Source organism: Bufo bufo, chromosome 6 (genome assembly GCF_905171765.1).
Source record: "Bufo bufo chromosome 6, aBufBuf1.1, whole genome shotgun sequence".
NCBI classification, from domain to species: Eukaryota; Metazoa; Chordata; class Amphibia; order Anura; family Bufonidae; genus Bufo; species Bufo bufo.
The window spans coordinates 416,301,434-416,323,767 of NC_053394.1; positions in this window are offsets into that span (position 1 = coordinate 416,301,434).

Below are 22,334 nucleotides of genomic sequence, written 5' to 3' on the forward strand. Positions count from 1 at the left end.
ATGACTGTAAATACTTCCAGTTCTGAAGACTCCAGCGGCTCAGGATCAGTGCTCTGGGCATCTGGGCTCAGGGCTGGAAGTGGGCACCACTCTGCAGGAAGGAGACCGGGGCTCGGCTCACCCTAGCGTTACAGTGCACCTCAGCACCCCACAGTATGCAGTATAGCACCCTATAGTATACAGCACCCCACAGTATGCAGTATAGCACCCTATAGTATACAGCACCCCACAGTATGCAGTATAGCACCCTATTGTATATAGCACCCCACAGTATACAAGCAGTATAGCACCCTATAGTATACAGCACCTCACAATATACACTATAGAACCCTATAGTATACAGCAACCCACAGCATGCAGTATATAGTATAGCACCCCACACTATACAGTATACAGCACCCCACAGTATATAGTAGAGCAGTATAGCACCCCACAGTATACAGCACCCCACAGTATACAGTAGAGCAGTATAGCACACCGCAGTATACAGCACCCCACAGTATACAGCACCTCACAGTATACAGTAAAGCAGTATAGCACCCCACAATATATAGCACCCCACAATATACAGCACCTCACAGTATACAGCACCCCAAACTATACAGTGTACCGCACCTCACAGTATACAGCACCCGCAGTATACAGTAGAGCAGTATAGCACCGCACACTATACAGCACCCCACACTATACAGCCCCCCACACTATTCAGCACTCCACAATATACAGCACCTCACAGTATACAGCACCCCAAACTATACAGAATACAGCACCCCACAGTATACAGCACCCCATAGTATATAGCACCCCACAGTATACAGTAGAGCATTATAGCACCCCACAGTATGCAGTACCCCACAGTATACAACACCCCACAGTATACAGTAGAGCAGTATAGCACTCCACAGTATAAAGTAGAGCAGTATAGCACCCCACAGTATACAGTAGAGCAGTAGAGCACACCACAGTATACAGCCCCCCACAGTATACAGCACCCCACAGTATACAACACCCCACAGTATACAGTAGAGCAGTATAGCACTCCACAGTATACAGTAGAGCAGTATAGCACACCACAGTATACAGCACCCCACAGTATACAGTAGAGCAGTATAGCACACCACAGTATACAGCACCCCACAGTATACAATAGAGCAGTATAGCACCCCACAGTATACAGCACCCCACAGTATACAGTAGAGCAGTAAAGCACACCACAGTATACAGCACCCCACAGTATACAGCACCCCACAGTATACAGTAGAGCAGTATAGCACACCACAGTATACAGCACCCCACAGTATACAGTAGAGCAGTATAGCACACCACAGTATACAGCCCCCCACAGTATACAGCCCCCTACAGCATACAGCACCCCACAGTATGCAGCACCCCATAGTATACAGTAGAGCAGTATAGCACACCACACTATACAGCCCCCCACAGTATACAGTAGCTTACAGTATATTAGCATAACAGTCTCTGTCACCTTTTCCTGATGTAATCTTCACACAACAAAAACTCCACAGTTAAGGCAAACTTCTCCTGCAGCAACACTCCTGGTAGAAAGAAAGGACCTTTGATTACCTCATAGCCATGTGACCAGTAATATTGCTAGGTTACTGGTCACATGGTGATGATATCATCTAAGGTCCTTTCTCCTAAGAGAATCACAGCTCTCACAGTTTTCTGCCTGGAGTGCTGGCAGGCATGGCATGGCAGCACCCCCCTGTGTAGCTGACAGCCTGACACCCGGGGAAGTGGCCAGCAGGGCTCAAGAGGCAGCTGCCTGGGGCCCCCCAGGAGCAACTGCCCCTTGTTACAGACAGCCCTGCTCCTAAGCCATATATGGACACAGAGCAGGGACTCCTAAGCAGCACAGAGAAAATACGGCAAGTCAATGGACTTTAAAAAAATAAAAAAACAGAACCGGGAATCTGAGCTATGCCAGTGAGTACTGGCTAGTGAGTACTGGCTAGGTGGCAATCCTAGCAGTGCCCCCTTTTTAACTTAATTATCATCTCATAGTGGAGAGCTCAGTCTTAATAAACATGAATTCCTGCACCTCTGTAGCAATCATCCTGATTTTCTGCCTCTTCTAATCAGAAAAAATATGAATATTTTACAATACCATGGCCAGAAAACAATAGAGCAAAAATGAGCCAATGACGTGACCGTCAACATTCGGCCTGGAAGCCTATGTTTTAGGGGTACCTGATGGTACAGATAATAAGCAACAGTTCAGATTCAGCATACAGTTACACAAGATATGAATGTGGATCCTTAAGTGGATGCAACAAAAAGCAGGCAGGTATGAGCACAGATGAAACAAGCTGGCTCAGGTGAGCCGTGTCTGTATAGTTGACATGACTTTGAAATGGCAGCATAGGATATCCGAGTTGACAAAAAGAATAGCAATGGGTAATAAGGATATAGCCAAATGGAATGGCAACCTCTCACATGCAACACATACCGGCTTGACTAGGTTTGCTTTGGGTCCCCATGGTTACTCGTTACGACCCTGTACAACAGCCTTCCACTAATGAGCTGTTAACACTGTTTCTTTATTTTATTTCCATTAAAACTACTGACTGATAGGATAGAATCTAGTGAAGGGTTAAAAACACATTTGCCCCATTTAGTTTTTAGAACTCGGATAGAAGCTAGTGAAGGGTTAAAAATGCTTGTGCCCCATTTAGTTTTTAGAACTCGGATAAAAGCTAGTGAAGGGTTAAAAACACTTGTGCCCCATTTAGTTTTTAGAACTCGGATAGAAGCTAGTAAAGGGTTAAAAACACTTGTGCCCTATTTAATTTTTAGACCTCGGATAGAAGCTAGTAAAGGGTTAAAAACACTTGTGCCTCATTTAGTTTTTAGAACTCAGATAGAAGCTAGTGAAGGGTCAAAAACACTTGTGCCCCATTTCGTTTTTAGAACTCAGACAGAAGTTAGTAAAGGGTTAAAAACACTTGTGTCCCATTTAGTTTTTAGAACTCGGATAGAAGCTAGTGAAGGGTTAAAAACACTTGTGCCCCATTTAATTTTTAGAACTCTGATAGAAGCTAGTAAAGGGTTAAAAACATTTGTTCCCTATTTAGTTTTTAGAACTCGGATAGAAGCTAGTAAAGGGTTAAAAACACCTGTGCCCCATTTAGTTTTTAGAACTCGGATAGAAGCTAGTGAAGGGTTAAAAACACTTGTGCCCCATTTAGTTTTTAGAACTCGGATAGAAGTTAGTAAAGGGTTAAAAACACTTGTGCCCCATTTAGTTTTTAGAACTCGGATAGAAGCTAGTGAAGGGTTGAAAACACTTGTGCCCCATTTAGTTTTTAGAACTCGGATAGAAGTTAGTAAAGGGTTAAAAACATTTGTTCCCCATTTCGTTTTTAGAACTCGGATAGAAGCTAGTGAAGGGTTAAAAACACTTGTGCCCCATTTACTTTTTAGAACTCGGATAGAAGCTAGTGAATGGTTAAAAACACTTGTGCCCCATGTAGTTTTTAGAACTCGATATAAAGGTTTTATAAGTGCGGACACAATTACAATCTGTCAATGTCAGGGTTCCGGATACCATATTTATGACAGAGGCTACATGGAGACACAAGCTGCTAAAAATGCTGAGACCACACTGCTGTCCACCGACATGTCTCACTGTTGTCCTGCTTCCCCTGATGACGCTGCTTTGACAGCGTAACATGTCAGTGGACAGTAGTGTTGCCTCAGCATTTTTAGCAATCTATGTGTAGTACCGTGGAGCAAGGGTACTTTGGAATATGGAGCTGGACGTTTGTAGACACTTGCCCCTATTGAAGGGTTAACATTCACTGTGATTTATCCCTTATACTGTTTTATATTGTCGCACTGCATTTTATATGTAATGTATCCTATTTAACCACCTCAGCCCCCTTAGCTTAAACACCCTGAAAGACCAGGCCACTTTTTACACTTCTGACCTACACTAATTTCATCATTTATTGCTCGGTCATGCAACTTACCACCCAAATGAATTTTACCTCCTTTTCTTCTCACTAATAGAGCTTTCATTTGGTGGTATTTCATTGCTGCTGACATTTTTACTTTTTTTGTTATTAATCGAAATGTAACGATTTTTTTGCAAAAAAATGACATTTTTCACTTTCAGTTGCAAAATTTTGCAAAAAAAACGACATCCATATATAAATTTTTCTCAAAATGTATTGTTCTACATGTCTTTGATAAAAAAAAATGTTTGGGTAAAAAAAAAATGGTTTGGGTAAAAGTTATAGCGTTTACAAACTATGGTACAAAAATGTGAATTTCCGCTTTTTGAAGCAGCTCTGACTTTCTGAGCACCTGTCATGTTTCCTGAGGTTCTACAATGGCCAGACAGTACAAACACCCCACAAATGACCCCATTTCGGAAAGTAGACACCCTAAGGTATACGCTGATGGGCATAGTGAGTTCATAGAACTTTTTATTTTTTGTCACAAGTTAGCGGAAAATGATGATTATTTTATTTTATTTTTCCTTACAAAGTCTCATATTCCACTAACTTGTGACAAAAAATAAAAGATTCTATGAACTCACTATGCCCATCAGCGAATACCTTGGGGTGTCTTCTTTCCAAAATGGGGTCACTTGTGGGGTAGCTATACTGCCCTGGCATTCTAGGGGCCCAAATGTGTGGTAAGTAGTTTGAAATCAAAATCTGTAAAAAATGGCTGGTGAAATCCGAAAGGTGCTCTTTGGAATGTGGGCCCCTTTGCCCACCTAGGCTGCAAAAAAGTGTCACACATGTGGTATCTCCGTACTCAGGAGAAGTTGGGCAATGTGTTTTGGGGTGTCATTTTACATATACCCATGCTGGGTGAGATAAATATCTTGGCAAAAGACAACTTTTCCCATTTTTTTATACAAAGTTGGCATTTGACCAAGATATTTATCTCACCCAGCATGGGTATATGTAAAATGACACCCCAAAACACATTGCCCAACTTCTCCTGAGTACGGAGATACCACATGTGTGACACTTTTTTGCAGCCTAGGTGGGCAAAGGGGCCCACATTCCAAAGAGCACCTTTCGGATTTCACCGGCCATTTTTTACAGATTTTGATTTCAAACTACTTACCACACATTTGGGCCCCTAGAATGCCAGGGCAGTATAACTACCCCACAAGTGACCCCATTTTGGAAAGAAGACACCCCCAGGTATTCGCTGATGGGCATAGTGAGTTCATGGAAGTTTTTATTTTTTGTCACAAGTTAGTGGAATATGAGACTTTGTAAGAAAAAAATAAATAAACAAAAAATCATCATTTTCCGCTAACTTGTGACAAAAAATATAAAATTTTAGGAACTCTCCATGCCCCTCACGGAATACCTTGGGGTGTCTTCTTTCAAAATGGGCTCACTTGTGGGGTAGTTATACTGCCCTGGCATTTTCCAGGGGCCCTAATGTGTGGTAAGTAGGTAAATGACCTGTGAAATCCTAAAGGTGCTCTTTGGAATGTGGGCCCCTTTGCCCACCTAGGCTGCAAAAAAGTGTCACACATGTGGTATCGCCGTATTCAGGAGAAGTTGGGCAATGTGTTTTGGGGTGTCTTTTTACATATACTCATGCTGGGTGAGAGAAATATCTCGGCAAAAGACAACTTTTCCCATTTTTTTATACAAAGTTGGCATTTGACTAAGATATTTATCTCACCCAGCATGGGTATATGTAAAATGACACCCCAAAACACATTGCCCAACTTCTCCTGAGTACGGCGATACCAGATGTGTGACACTTTTTTGCAGCCTAGATGCGCAAAGGGGCCCACATTCCTTTTATGAGGTCATTTTTAGACATTTGGATCCCAGACTTCTTCTCACGCTTTAGGGCCCCTAGAATGCCAGGGCAGTAGAAATACCCCACATGTGACCCCATTTTGGAAAGAAGACACCCCAAGGTATTCAATGAGGGGCATGGCGAGTTCATAGAAATTTTTTTTTTTTGGCACGAGTTAGCGGAAATTTTTTTTTTTTTTTTCTCACAAAGTCTCCCTTTACGCTAACTTGGGACAAAAATTTCAATCTTTCATGGACTCAATATGCCCCTCACGGAATACCTTGGGGTGTCTTCTTTCTGAAATGGGGTCACATGTGGGGTATTTATACTGCCCTGGCATTCTAGGGGCCCTAAAGCGTGAGAAGAAGTCTGGAATATAAATGTCTAAAAATTTTTACGTATTTGGATTCCGTGAGGGGTATGGTGAGTTCATGTGAGATTTTATTTTTTGACACAAGTTAGTGGAATATGAGACTTTGTAAAAAAAAAAAAAAAAAAAATTCTGCTAACTTGGGCCAAAAAAATGTCTGAATGGAGCCTTACAGGGGGGTGATCAATGACAGGGGGGTGATCAATGACATGGGGGTGACCAGGGAGTCTATATGGGGTGATCACCCCCCTGTCATTGATCACCCCCCTATAAGGCTCCATTCAGATGTCTGTATGTGTTTTGCGGATCCGATCCATGTATCCGTGGATCCGTAAAAAACATACGGACATCTGAATGCAGCCTTACAGGGGGCAGATCAATGACAGGGGGGTGATCAATGATCAATGACAGGGGATCGGATCCGCAAAACACATACAGACATCTGAATGGAGCCTTATAGGGGGGTGATCAATGACAGGGGGGTGATCACCCCATATAGACTCCCTGGTCACCCCCATGTCATTGATCACCCCCCTGTCATTGATTCCCCCCCTATAAGGCTCCATTCAGATGTCCGTATGTGTTTTGCGGATCCGATCCATGTATCCGTGGATCCGTAAAAAACATACGGACATCTGAATGCAGCCTTACAGGGGGCTGATCAATTAAAGGGGGGTGATCAATGACAGGGGGGTGATCAGGGAGTCTATATGGGGTGATCACCCACCTGTAAGGCTCCATTCAGACGTCCATATGTGTTTTGCGGATCCGATCCATCTATCAGTGGATCCGTAAAAATCATACGGACGTCTGAATGGAGCCTTACAGGGGAGTGATCAATGACAGGGGGGTGACCAGGGAGTCTATATGGGGTGATCACCTCCGTCATTGATCACTCCCCTGTAATGCTCCATTCAGACGTCCATATGTGTTTTGCGGATCCGATCCATCTATCAGTGGATCCGTAAAAATCATACGGACGTCTGAATGCAGCCTTACAGGGGGTGATCAATGACAGGGGGGTGATCAATGACAGGGGGGTGATCAGGGAGTCTATATGGGGTGATCACCTCCGTCATTGATCACTCCCCTGTAAGGCTCCATTCAGACGTCCGTATGTGTTTTGCGGATCCGATCCATCTATCAGTGGATCCGTAAAAATCATACGGACGTCCTAATGGAGCCTTACAGGGGGGTGATCAATGACAGGGGGGTGATCAATGACAGGGGGGTGATCAGGGAGTCTATATGGGGTGATCACCTCCGTCATTGATCACTCCCCTGTAAGGCTCCATTCAGACGTCTGTATGTGTTTTGCGGATCCGATCCATCTATCAGTGGATCCGTAAAAATCATACGGATGTCTGAATGGAGCCTTACAGGGGAGTGATCAATGACAGGGGGGTGATCAGGGAGTCTATATGGGGTGATCAGGGGTGAATAAGGGGTTAATAAGTGACGGGGGGGTGTAGTGTAGTGTGGTGCTTGGTGCTACATATTACTGAGCTACCTGTGTCCTCTGGTGGTCGATCCAAACAAAGGGGACCACCAGAGGACCAGGTAGCAGGAATATTAGACGCTGTTATCAAAACAGCGTCTAATATACCTGTTAGGGGTTAAAAAAATCACATCTCCAGCCTGCCAGCGAACGATCGCCGCTGGCAGGCTGGAGATCCACTCGCTTACCTTCCGTTCCTGTGAACGCGCGCGCCTGTGTGCGCGCGTTCACAGGAAATCTCGCGTCTCGCGAGAGGACGCGCCGGCGCTTCCAGGAGGAATCAATCAACCACCTCCAGGACGCGTCACTGCGTTCGGCGGTCCGGAGGTGGTTAATTGCACTGCACTGTGGAAAGGGTTAATGTACAGTCAGCTAGGACTGAGTAACTTTGGGACTTTATAGAATGTACACTGAGAGGCTAGTAATTTTCCATTGCTGTCATAAGGGAAGATGAAGAGCTGAGTTTTGAAGGGAAAAAACAGACACATTGACCTTTTAAACATCTGGTTTAGCTTTGTCAGACGGTTGTTTATGTCTGTAAACTGCTTAGGCTACTTTCACACTAGCGTTTTCAATTCCTGTAACGAGGGGTCGGCGACGTGTACTTCCTTCGCAGCATCTGCGCAAGGAGAGGGACAGGGACGTAGCCTGCGTCCTCGTCTACATGACAGCAGGCGAGCTGCAGAAGAGCCGAGTTCCGATAATTATGATCGGTGCTCGGCTGAGTTTGGCTGCTGTGAGTCACGTGACTCACCAGCCAGGACTATTTAACCACCTCCGGACCGCTGTACGCACAGACGCGTCCTGGAGGTGGTTGATTCATTCCGAGTGGACGCATATACGCGTCATCTCGCGAGACGCGAGATTTCCTGTGAACGCGCGCACACAGGCGCGCGCGCTCACAGGAACGGAAGGTAAGAGAGTTGATCTCCAGCCTGCCAGCGGCGATCGTTCGCTGGCAGGCTGGAGATGTGTTTTTTTAAACCCCTAACAGGTATATTAGACGCTGTTTTGATAACAGCGTCTAATATACCTGCTACCTGGTCCTCTGGTGGTCCCCTTTGTTTGGATCGACCACCAGAGGACACAGGTAGCTCAGTAAAGTAGCACCAAGCACCACTACACTACACTACACCCCCCCCCCCCGTCACTTATTAACCCCTTATTAGCCCCTGATCACCCCATATAGACTCCCTGATCACCCCATATAGACTCCCTGATCACCCCCCTGTCATTGATTACCCCCCTGTCATTGATCAACCCCCTGTAAAGCTCCATTCAGATGTCCGCATGATTTTTACGGATCCACTGATAGATGGATCGGATCCGCAAAACGCATCCGGACGTCTGAATGAAGCCTTACAGGGGCATGATCAATGACTGTGGTTATCACCCCATATAGACTCCCTGATCACCCCCCTGTCATTGATCACCCCCCTGTCATTGATTACCCCCCTGTAAAGCTCCATTCAGACGTCCGCATGATTTTTACGGATCCACTGATAGATGGATCGGATCCGCAAAACGCATCCGGACGTCTGAATGAAGCCTTACAGGGGCGTGATCAATGACTGTGGTGATCACCCCATATAGACTCCCTGATCACCCCCTGTAAAGCTCCATTCAGATGTCCGCATGATTTTTACGGATCCACTGATAGATGGATCGGATCCGCAAAACACATCCGGACGTCTGAATGAAGCCTTACAGGGGCATGATCAATGACTGTGGTTATCACCCCATATAGACTCCCTGATCACCCCCCTGTCATTGATCACCCCCCTGTCATTGATTACCCCCCTGTAAAGCTCCATTCAGACGTCCGCATGATTTTTACGGATCCACTGATAGATGGATCGGATCCGCAAAACGCATCCGGACGTCTGAATGAAGCCTTACAGGGGCATGATCAATGACTGTGGTGATCACCCCATATAGACTCCCTGATCACCCCCCTGTCATTGATTACCCCCCTGTCATTGATCACCCCCCTGTAAAGCTCCATTCAGACGTCCGCATGATTTTTACGGATCCACTGATAGATGGATCGGATCCGCAAAACGCATACGGACGTCTGAATGAAGCCTTACACGGGCGTGATCAATGACTGTGGTTATCACCCCATATAGACTCCCTGATCACCCCCCTGTCATTGATCACCCCCCTGTCATTGATCACCACCCCTGTCATTGATCACCCCCCCCTGTCATTGATCACCCCCCCTGTCATTGATCCCCCCTGTCATTGATCACCCCCCTGTCATTGATCAACCCCCCTGTCATTGATCACCCCCCTGTCATTGATCACCCCCCCTGTCATTGATCACCCCCCTGTCATTGATCACCCCCCTGTAAGGCTCCATTCAGACATTTTTTTGGCCCAAGTTAGCGGAATTATTATTTTTTTTTCTTACAAAGTCTCATATTCCACTAACTTGTGACAAAAAATAAAATCTCACATGAACTCACCATACCCCTCACGGAATCCAAATGCGTAAAATTTTTTAGACATTTATATTCCAGACTTCTTCTCACGCTTTAGGGCCCCTAGAATGCCAGGGCAGTATAAATACCCCACATGTGACCCCATTTCGGAAAGAAGACACCCCCAGGTATTCCGTGAGGGGCATATTGAGTCCATGAAAGATTGAAATTTTTGTCCCAAGTTAGCGGAACGGGAGACTTTGTGAGAAAAAAATAAAAAATATCAATTTCCGCTAACTTGTGGCAAAAAAAAAAAATTTCTATGAACTCGCCATGCCCCTCATTGAATACCTTGGGGTGTCTTCTTTCCAAAATGGGGTCACATGTGGGGTATTTATACTGCCCTGGCATTCTAGGGGCCCCAAAGCGTGAGAAGAAGTCTGGTATCCAAATGTCTAAAAATGCCCTCCTAAAAGGAATTTGGGCCCCTTTGCGCATCTAGGCTGCAAAAAAGTGTCACACATCTGGTATCGCCGTACTCAGGAGAAGTTGGGGAATGTGTTTTGGGGTGTCATTTTACATATACCCATGCTGGGTGAGATAAATATCTTGGTCAAATGCCAACTTTGTATAAAAAAAATGGGAAAAGTTGTCTTTTGCCAAGATATTTCTCTCACCCAGCATGGGTATATGTAAAAAGACACCCCAAAACACATTCCCCAACTTCTCCCGAGTACGGAGATACCAGATGTGTGACACTTTTTTGCAGCCTAGGTGGGCAAAGGGGCCCATATTCCAAAGAGCACCTTTCGGATTTCACTGGTCATTTACCTACTTACCACACATTAGGGCCCCTGGAAAATGCCAGGGCAGTATAACTACCCCACAAGTGACCCCATTTTGGAAAGAAGACACCCCAAGGTATTCCGTGAGGGGCATGGCGAGTTCCTAGAATTTTTTATTTTTTGTCACAAGTTAGTGGAAAATGATGATTTTTTTTTTTTTTTTTTTTTTCATACAAAGTCTCATATTCCACTAACTTGTGACAAAAAATAAAAACTTCCATGAAATCACTATGCCCATCAGCGAATACCTTGGGGTCTATTCTTTCCAAATGGGGTCACTTGTGGGGTAGGTATAATGCCCTGGTATTTTAGGGGCCCAAATGTGTGGTAAGGAGTTTGAAATCAAATTCTGTAAAAAATGACGAGTAAAATCCGAAAGGTGCTCTTTGGAATATGGGCCCCTTTGCCCACCTAGGCTGCAAAAAAGTGTCACACATCTGGTATCTCCGTACTCAGGAGAAGGTGGGGAATGTGTTTTGGGGTGTCATTTTACATATACCCATGCTGGGTGAGATAAATATCTTGGTCAAATGCCAACTTTGTATAAAAAAAATTGGAAAAGTTGTCTTTTGCCAAGATATTTCTCTCACCCAGCATGGGTATATGTAAAAAGACACCCCAAAACACATTCCCCAACTTCTCCTGAGTACGGAGATACCACATGTGTGGCACTTTTTTGCAGCCTAGGTGGGCAAAGGGGCCCATATTCCAAAGAGCACCTTTTGGATTTCACTGGTCATTTACCTACTTACCACACATTAGGGCCCCTGGAAAATGCCAGGGCAGTATAACTACCCCACAAGTGACCCCATTTTGGAAAGAAGACACCCCAAGGTATTCCGTGAGGGGCATGGCGAGTTCCTAGAATTTTTTATTTTTTGTCACAAGTTAGTGGAAAATGATGATTTTTTTTTTTTTTTTTTTTCATACAAAGTCTCATATTCCACTAACTTGTGACAAAAAATAAAAACTTCCATGAACTCACTATGCCCATCAGCGAATACCTTGGGGTCTCTTCTTTCCAAAATGGGGTCACTTGTGGGGTAGTTATACTGCCCTGGCATTCTAGGGGCCCAAATGTGTGGTAAGGAGTTTGAAATCAAATTCTGTAAAAAATGACGAGTGAAATCCGAAAGGTGCTCTTTGGAATATGGGCCCCTTTGCCCACCTAGGCTGCAAAAAAGTGTCACACATCTGGTATCTCCGTATTCAGGAGAAGTTGGGGAATGTGTTTTGGGGTGTCTTTTTACATATACCCATGCTGGGTGAGAGAAATATCTTGGCAAAAGACAACTTTTTCCATTTTTTTATACAAAGTTGGCATTTGACCAAGATATTTATCTCACCCAGCATGGGTATATGTAAAATGACACCCCAAAACACATTCCCCAACTTCTACTGAATACGGAGATACCAGATGTGTGACACTTTTTTGCAGCCTAGGTGGGCAAAGGGGCCCACATTCCAAAGAGCACCTTTCGGATTTCACTCGTCATTTTTTACAGAATTTGATTTCAAACTCCTTACCACACATTTGGGCCCCTAGAATGCCAGGGCAGTATAACTACCCCACAAGTGACCCCATTTTGGAAAGAAGAGACCCCAAGGTATTTCGTGATGGGCATAGTGAGTTCATGGAAGTTTTTATTTTTTGTCACAAGTTAGTGGAATATGAGACTTTGTAAGAAAAAAAAAAAATCATCATTTTCCGCTAACTTGTGACAAAAAATAAAAAGTTCTATGAACTCACTATGCCCATCAGCGAATACCTTAGGGTGTGTACTTTCCGAAATGGGGTCATTTGTGGGGTGTTTGTACTGTCTGGGCATTGTAGAACCTCAGGAAACATGACAGGTGCTCAGAAAGTCAGAGCTGCTTCAAAAAGCGGAAATTCACATTTTTGTACCATAGTTTGTAAACGCTATAACTTTTACCCAAACCATTTTTTTTTTACCCAAACATTTTTTTTTTATCAAAGACATGTAGAACAATAAATTTAGAGCAAAATTTATATATGGATGTCGTTTTTTTTTGCAAAATTTTACAACTGAAAGTGAAAAATGTCATTTTTTTGCAAAAAAATCGTTAAATTTCGATTAATAACAAAAAAAGTAAAAATTTCAGCAGCAATGAAATACCACCAAATGAAAGCTCTATTAGTGAGAAGAAAAGGAGGTAAAATTCATTTGGGTGGTAAGTTGCATGACCGAGCAATAAACCGTGAAAGTAGTGTAGGTCAGAAGTGTAAAAAGTGGCCTGGTCATTAAGGGTGTTTAAGCACTGGGGGCTGAGGTGGTTAAACAAGCAGCCTGCTGGCCACAGGTTACCTGTCAATAAGTTCTTTTCATTTACCAATTACTCTGTATTGGTTTGCATTGTACCTTGACCTCGGCCCTGTTTCCCTGACCCCGCTTCTGCTGTTTCCTCTGAATTGACGTGACCTCCTGGCATTCGGACATTGGCTCGTGTTTGTTGTGATTTGGTTATTCCTTTGTACTGAAGTGACCTCCTGGTACTGATCTCTGCTTATTTTGTTCTTTCTTACTCTTTCATTTGTATCTTTCGTCCTGTATTTTGACCGCTGCTTATATTTGCATTGTTTGTGTATTTACCTCTCCGTGCCTGCCTGTCACTTTTTTTATCTTCTCCAGTTTCATTGTTCCCTTTAAGGCCCAGCACGTACTCAGTTTAGGGACCATCGTCCAGTTGTACACCGTCGCCTAGGGCGGACCATGCAAGTAGGCAGGGACAGAGGTGTGGGTTGAGCTCAGGGCTGTGCACGCTCTCCCGTTCTGTGATAGATTCACAGGCCTTACTCCATTATGGACCCGATACTAGTGCTCACTGATCAGGTCCATAACCTCGCAGAAATAGTACAGGAATTGGGGGAAAGATTACAGCAACAGGAGTTAGTTCAGGCCCTACCTGCACCTACTATATCTACACAGCACGTTGAACCCCATGTTAAGTTGCCGGAACGGTTTTCTGGTGACCGCAAATGCTTCCTTGCATTTAAGGAGAGCTGTGCAGTGTCCCACTACCCTTGTGGGTACTGCAAAGTTGTTGTTTTATTTTTTGTATAGCCTGTTTTAAGCTGCAATGCATCTTTATGTATAATCCCTGCTTACAGGTGTATTAGATTGCACTACACTAAGCCTACCACTAGGGGGAGATAATACCTCCCATATACAGTTTATAGCTCAGCTCACGTCTAGCCAGTTAGTTCCAGACCAGTTCTGTCCAGCTCAGTCTGGAGTCTTGATCCCTGAGTTGAAGTGCTCCATTCACTCAGCAGGAGATTAATTCAGAGAATACTAAAGAAGGAGACCCCCAAAGGATTACGGCCATCTCTATTGGCGCCTTAGGACCTTGGGATTTTAAAGAGAAGGATTCACCAGCCTCCGGCAGCCTCACTAACCTGCACTGGGATAACCAGGAACAGCCCAGAAGTTCTCTACCAGTAAGGATACCGATCTATATAATTTAATAGCTAGGGAGACAGACATTACACCTATCAGCAGTGGACCTGTTGCAGCTTTACCTCTGTCCATCTCAAAGAGACTGTTTTCTATATGGATGTAACTGTTACCAGGAGCAACGTTTAGTAAAATGTATAAGTTGAATTACACCATCCTCATCTCAGTCTTCAGTTCCTCTATTAACACTACAGTAAATGGTTGTACCACCACAAAAGGGACTACAAGGGACCTTGCCATAGGCACATTAACATCAGACCATCAAGGGCACCTCGAACCACCATCTGGCCTGTGTCCCTTACACCAGAGTGTGGCCCAGAAAATCCTTGTGCCGTTCTCCTTATCACTTGTGCAGGCCTGCCCAGGGACGACATAACCGTGAGTAACCAGAACTGTATTTACCTCGGCCCACCTATTGCTCACACCCTGTTGGTCTGGCATACCGCATAATTATGATTGGCGTCACAAACAGGATTTCTGATAAATTCTTTTGTGCCTTTAATGAGTGTGAACAGCATTTTCAAAGCCCTGCATCATCATAGACTGCATATTGTGAATGAGCCCCAACTGTTTATTGCTTTTATTGGGCCAAAAGACTGTTCAGATTGCTTAAAGACTGTCTGCATGTATTGCGCTATCCTTCTACTACAAAACCGCATCGTTAAAACTTCAAAATTGTGGATTTTTCAAGAGTCAGTAGCGCTGCTTGATGTATTTGAATGGACTGTTTTACACTTAAAATGGCCGCCTGAAGGACTTGTAATTGTTTGCTGCGCCATCACTGAGCAGCTTGGTGGTAAAAACCAAGTTACACCCTCTTCCAGTGCAGAGAAAGTTAGCGCACCACCCCATATGCAAAGTAATTATTGAAAGTGCCGCCTACCACTCAAGTAGCGGTCCGGGGAGGTCGGGCTGTATGTAAAGTGTAGCACCGCCCCTTCTGGCTGTGGATCGCATTGAAGAGACGCCGTGCACGGGACTTGTGTGTGACGTACTCTCGCGCATCGCGAGATTTGGCGTGCGTGCAAGAGAGAGGAGGATCGTCGCATTGCCAGCCAACCTCCACGGGGATAAAAGCAAGTAAAAGCCCCGATCTTACTCCTCAGCCTGTGAGAGATCATCTATCAGTTATAAGGGGACATTTAATAAGAATTCTCCTCAACAGTAACCTCCGGCCTGTACCGATCGTCTTAAAGGGCCATACACCCGCAACGGTTGTCTATAGCAACCCCATTCAAAAATCGCATTAAGTTAAATTTTCTTGCAGCATTTAAATAAACTGTCATTGCCATGTCTGTTCAGGAGGAAGCTGTGCAGCCTGACCTCAGCTGATCCCCTGCAGCAACCGCAGCTGTCCCCAGTACACCACCAGCCGCTGCAGCAGCCAGCATGATGCCACTAACCATGCCCTACTACTTTGGGACCCCTTGGTTCCCCCGATACTCTGGGAAAGCTCACATCCTAAGAGACTTTAAAGAGAAAATGTGTGCCTTGTTCAGATTGTACCCTGTCTCCACAGAGCAGTAAAGGAAATACTTCTAGCCCAATTAGAGGGAGCCGCACTCTGGGAGGTAAAGTCCTGGCCTAGCTCTGAAAGAAGAACACTAGGACAGATCTTTGAGAGACTCTACACCACCTTTGAACCCAAGACCGTGTCAGAAGTCAAAATGAGGTTCTTCAAGCCGGTGAGTCACTCAGAGACTTTGCATTGTCTTTATAAGAAGCCCTTAGAGCAGTGGTTTAGGTAGACCCCCATGAGGCAGAGAACCAAGACAAAACCTAAAAGGAACAATTCATTGAAGGTGTTAACACTGACAACCTAAAAAGCCAGTTGAGAATGTTAGCTGCACAACACCCAAGTGTCACCTTCCTAGACTTTAAAGAGCTAGCCATTAGAATTCTGGGAAAGAGTCCGCAGCCAGAGCCTGCTAAATTTACTGAAACTCTTGTCCATACGCCTGCTACCCCTTCCAAGTGTTGTCCGGTAGCCAGCCAGGCAGCTCAAACTCCAGTCCCTGATGCCGTAGCAGCCTTGACAGAACAGGTTAACTTTATGACAAAAAGCCTGGAGAAGGTGTGTCAGAAATTAGAACAGTGGGAGAAGCCTTTATGATTGGAGAATGAGAGAACTGTACGAAAATAACTTTTCCCTCCTGACTACAAAGATATATATCCTAGAATTCCTGGCGGGCGCCCAAATGACCACTCCAACGCCCGCAGGCGACCTGTTTGCACCTACATTCATAAGTCGGGACATACAGAAACAATGTTCTGGCGGTTAAAAGAGAGACCATCGAGGCTAAGGACCGCCCCTCGAGAGGTAAACCAGTAGGTCCACAAGATCCCAACTGGATGCCCAGATACGTAGGATCCCGTCCGGAAGTAGCAATCTGAATAAACAGAATTTCCTTTGTCGCCCTACTGGACACCGGATCACAGGTCACTACCATCCTACGGCCTGCATTTGATAAATACTGGGACCCGAGCCAACTTACGTAACCACCAGAATCCTGGTTGGATCTTACAGCCAGCAACGGGAAACCCATGCCAATACATGGTTATTGGGAGCCAACAAGTAGGAGAAACCACCCTACCTCGACAAGGTATTATTGTTGTACAAGACGGAGACAACGGTGGCTCTGCAGTTATCCTAGGAATGAATGTCCTTAGGAATTGTCACAATGAGATGCTCGAGGCATTACGCCAATCTATGCCTTCTGCTTCACCTGCCTCAAAAATGGTCATACAAGAGACCATCCGTGTGTTAAGCGCACAACAGAAATTCGCCAATGAGAAAGGAGAAATCTGCTGTGTCTGCATCCGAGGTAACCAACCTGTGATCCTTAAACCAAATACTGAGACACTCATATGGTGCCATGTAACCCTGGGAATTCAAGGTCAAGACTACCAAGCCATGGTAGAGCCCTTCACGCTAGAAGATTATCCACTAGTCAGAGCTGCAAGGAGCTTAGTGACTGTTTCCCAAGGTAAAGTGCCTGTCCGTCTCATAAACCTGAATGATCACCACGTTACCCTCACTAAACATTATCCTGTTGCCCAGTTATTGCAAATTTCTTTCCAGGATGTCATCAGCGTGCCTGCAATTAAAGTAGAACAATCTGCGCAGGGCTCCAGTACTCCCGAACATGCTCCACCTGCATCATGGTGGGAAGAACTCAACGTGGGAGACAGCTCTTCGCCCAAAAAACAAATTGAAGGAGTTTGGAACATTGTGAAGTAACATCACCAAGCCTTCAGTAAGCACTCCACTGATTATGGGGAAGTCCGTGGAATCAAACACACTATCCCTACCGGCTCTCACCCTCCAATAAAAGAAAGGTACCGGCCTATACCACCAACGATGTACCAATCTGTGAAACAAATGATCCAAGAGATGAAGGATTCCAATATTATCTAAGACAGCCATAGTCCATGGGCTGCACCCCTAGTCCTTGTCCGGAAAAAGGATGGCAATATCAGGTTCTGTGTGGATTACAGTAAAAAAATTAATCAAATCACCCACAAGGATGCCTATCCCTTACCCAGGATTGAAGAATCCCTGACAGCATTGGGGTCATCAGCCTATTTCTCTACTTCTTGAGCTGACCAGTGGATACTGGCAAGTACTGAAGACTGAGAGAAAACAGCTTTTACCACCCCCATGGGCCTATTCGAATTTAATTACATGCCCTTTGGACTTTGTAATGCACCAGGAACGTTTCAACGACTAATGGAACGCTGTTTAGGCCATAGAAATTTCAAGACTGTCCTACTCTATCTGGACGATGTCATTATTTATTCCAAATCCTACGAAGACCACTTGAAACACCTTGCGGAAGTCTTCCAAGTCCTCATTAAACATGGACTCAAGATCAAACCATCTAAGTGCTACCTGTTGAAGCCAGAAGTCAAGTACCTGGGACATGTTGTCAGTGCAGAAGGTGTTAGACCTGATCCGGAAAAGTTAGCTGCAGTCCAGAATTGGCCTACTCCTACCATGGTAAAAGACGTGAGAAGTTTCCTTAGTTTTGCAGGGTACTACAGACGCTTCATCCCTTACTTCGCCCAGATTGCTGAGCCAATTCAGGAACGCCTAAGAGGACATCCAAAGAAGTATCAGAAGACGCAGATACCTGTGGAGTGGAATGAAGACAGAGAAATTGCTTTCCAGCTCCTGAAAAAGAAGATGACCGAACCACCTGTCTTGGGATATCCAGATTACCAACAGCCCTTCCATCTCTACACTGATGCCAGCCAGAAAGGCCTGGGAGCTGTCCTATCTCAAGTGCAAGAAGGTAAAGAGAGAGTAATTGCTTATGCTAGCAGATCCCTGAAGGAGCTGAAAGGAATGACCGGAACTACAGCTCTGTCAAGTTAGAGTTCCTTGCACTTGTGTGGGCTGTCACTGAAAAATTTAAGGACTACCTTGCAGCAACTCCCTTCATAGCTTTCACCGATACAACAACAACCTACTGGCGCATCTCAATACAGCCAAGCTAGGTGCCTTAGAACAAAGATGGACCTCACGCCTTGCTAACTACAACTTCACTGTAAAATACAGAACGGGCAAATCCAACGAGAATGCAGATGCCTTATCTCGCCTGCCTACCAAGGAAGATCCTACTGCACATGTAGATGTCTGGGAGGAAGTGGAGATGCCTAATTTCTACAAAAACTTCGCCCAACAAAGCATCCCTCCATCAAGAACAAAAGAGTCCTAAATCCCCACCTACAGAACAATCCAGAATCTCAAATTGAAAAGGAGAGATGGATCAAACTTCAGTCAGAAAGTAGAGTAATCGGAGAACTACATGACTTCCTCACCAGTGGAAGAACACTTGAGAGAATCTGCAGAAGAAATGCAGACCCAGAACTGTTGAAGCTGTGGAGACACCGGAAACAACTCTTTCTGCAGAAGGGCCTACTATTGAAAAGAAGCCTGGATCCAGTTACCTATGACAGAGTATACCAAATCCTAATACCCCGCCAGGATGCAAGCATCATTCTTGAGATGTATCATGGCAAATCAGGACACTTTGGCGTGCAGAAGACAGATGCTACCGTCCGTAGACGATTCTATTGGATTGGAATGCGAGAAGACATTGAGAAGTGGTGTCGAGAGTGTTCTGCCTGTGCTACTGGACGAGGCGAAAAGCATGACCAAAAAGCACTCTTACATTCTATTGTAAGCCAAAAACCGTTGGAGATTGTTGCAATTGACCATGTGAAGCTGGAACCAAGTCGCTCAGGCTACACATACGCTATGACCATCATTGACCACTACACCAAATTAGTTGTAGCCGTACCTGTTAAGGACTTTACAAAACAACTGAAGATGCCTTCTGGAAACATTTCCTGTTACTATACGGATGTCCAGAGAAAATTCTTACAGATCAAGAATCTGCCTTTCAGTCGCAACTCTTCAAAGAACTGTGTTCACTTCACAATTGCCAGAAAATCAGAACGACAGCTTACCATCCCCAAATTAATGGACTTTGTGAAAAAATGAACCAGACCCTAATAGAAATGCTTAGAGCTGTGCCACCTGCTACCACAAATGATTGGTCTACTCTTCTACCTCAATTGATGTATACCTATAATAATACCATTCACTGTTCCACGGGGTATACACCCTACTATCTCATGTTTGGCCGACAAGGTCAACTACCTGCTGACCATACTTTGGACGTACAAGTGCTTAATGCCATCAATCCATTGCCAAAAACTGATTGGGTGAGCGAACACCAAAGATGTCAAGCTGATGCACAAGAAATTGTTCACCACCGCATGGAACATGCTCACAAAAGGCAGGAAAAAAATTATGACCAATCTGCCAAAGCAGAGCCTCTTGAAATTGGTGATTATGTGTGGCTAAAGAACAATCACCCGGCACCTGGTGCAGGTCATTTCTCTGGCACCCCCCCCCAATACTTAACCACATACCTCTTACATCCAGGGACATCTCCTGTCATGTAGACCTTCTCTTTCCTCTTCTCCTCCGTTAGACCGACATGACAAATTCTTTCAGCCACATCTCGTCTCTACAGAGTTTGTAACACAGGCACGTTAGATTTATAAATTATTCCATCAACCCCCCCATCCTGGTGTCCTCACAGTGTCATCCTGCTGTCACCTCAATACTGTGCCCGTTGTGCTCCCCAATGTCCCAGGTGCTGAAAAAATAGGGACCCTAATAGACATTATTGGGGTCATTTATCAAACTGGTGTAAAGTAGAACTGGATTTCCAAAAGAGCTGTCAAATGTGAAAGGTGGAATCTGATTGGTTGCTATGGGCAACTAAGCTAGTTCTACTTTACACCAGTTTCATAAATTACCCCAAATGTCCCTATAGTGTCCACAGCAGCTATAATGTCCCCTAGAGTGCCCCCAGTAATAATAACACCCTATATTGTGCTCCAGGTAATAATCCCTGTATAGTGTCCCCAGAAATAATAGAATGGCCCCTAAAGTGCCTCCCCAATAGCAACGTCCCCCACGCTGCCCCCCACACAGTAATTTCCCCCACACTGTCCCCCCCACAGTAGTGTTCCCCACACAGTAGTGTCCCTCACACAGTAGTGTCCTCCACACTGCCCCCCGCACAGTAGTGTCCCCCACACAGTAGTGTTCCCCACACTGCCCCCCACACAGTAGTGTCCCCCACACTGCCCCCATAGAGTAGTCCCCCCCACAATGCTCCCACACAGTAGTGTCCCTCACACAGTAGTGTCCCCCACACTGCCCCCATTCAGTAGTGTCCCCCACACTGCCCCCATACAGTAGTGTCCCCCACACTGCCCCCACTCAGTATTTTCCCCTCACATAGTAATCCCTCCCATAATAATTTGCCCCCACACAGTATCCAATTCCCACCATATTCCCCCACCCCACACGTCCTCCTGTGTGCATCCCCCTCATGTCCCCCAACTTGGCACAAAAAATAAAATAAAAAATTTGCCCCCACACAGTATCCCACCATATTTTTCCCCCACACGTCCTCCTGTGTGCACCCCGGCCCCCTCATGTCCCCCAAAGTTAGCACATAAAAGAAAAAAAACAAGAAAAAAAAACCTAAAAGCTAAATACTTATCTGCGCTTGCTCGCAGAGTCCCGGCACAGGCGTGCGGGGTAACATCATCACGCGCGTCTGCGCCGGGATTTCACTACCGCATAGGCTTCAGGCCACTTAAATTGAGGTGCCATAATTCAGTATTGTGTGGACATCCCGGTGTTAATGCCCCCAAGGAAATCATTTCCAGGTCCTACTGGTGGCCCACGTTATTGAGGGATGTCAACTCATATGTGTCTTCATGTGAGGTGTGTGCTAGAGCCAAAACTCCCAGAACTCGCCCGGCTGGTGAGTTGCGACCATTACCCATTCCTAGTAGACCATGGTTGCATATTTCAATGGATTTTATTACTAATTTGCCTCCCTCTGAGGGTAAGTCAGTGGTATGGGTAGTGGTCGATAGATTTAGTAAGATGGTGCATTTAGTCCCATTGACTAAGCTCCCTAATGCTAAGACTCTGGCTTCCCTGTTTGTGGATCATGTGGTACGTATGCACGGGATTCCCGAAAATTTTGTCTCCGATAGAGGCGTTCAGTTTGTTTCTAGGTTTTGGAGAGCCTTTTGTCATAAATGTGATATTGCTTTGTCTTTTTCTTCTGCTTTTCACCCTGAAACTAATGGTCAAGCCAAACGGTTGAATCAGTCGTTGGAACAGTTTTTGAGATGTTATATTGCTGACAACCAACAGTTGTGGGTGCAGCATCTATCCTTGGCTGAGTTTGCTATTAATAACCGGGTGAACCTTTTTCTGTAATCTTGGCTGCCATCAACGATTTAATTCATTGTCGCCGTCCTCTTCACAAGCTCTGGAAGCAGATGAATTGGTTAGAGAACTGTGCACAGTCT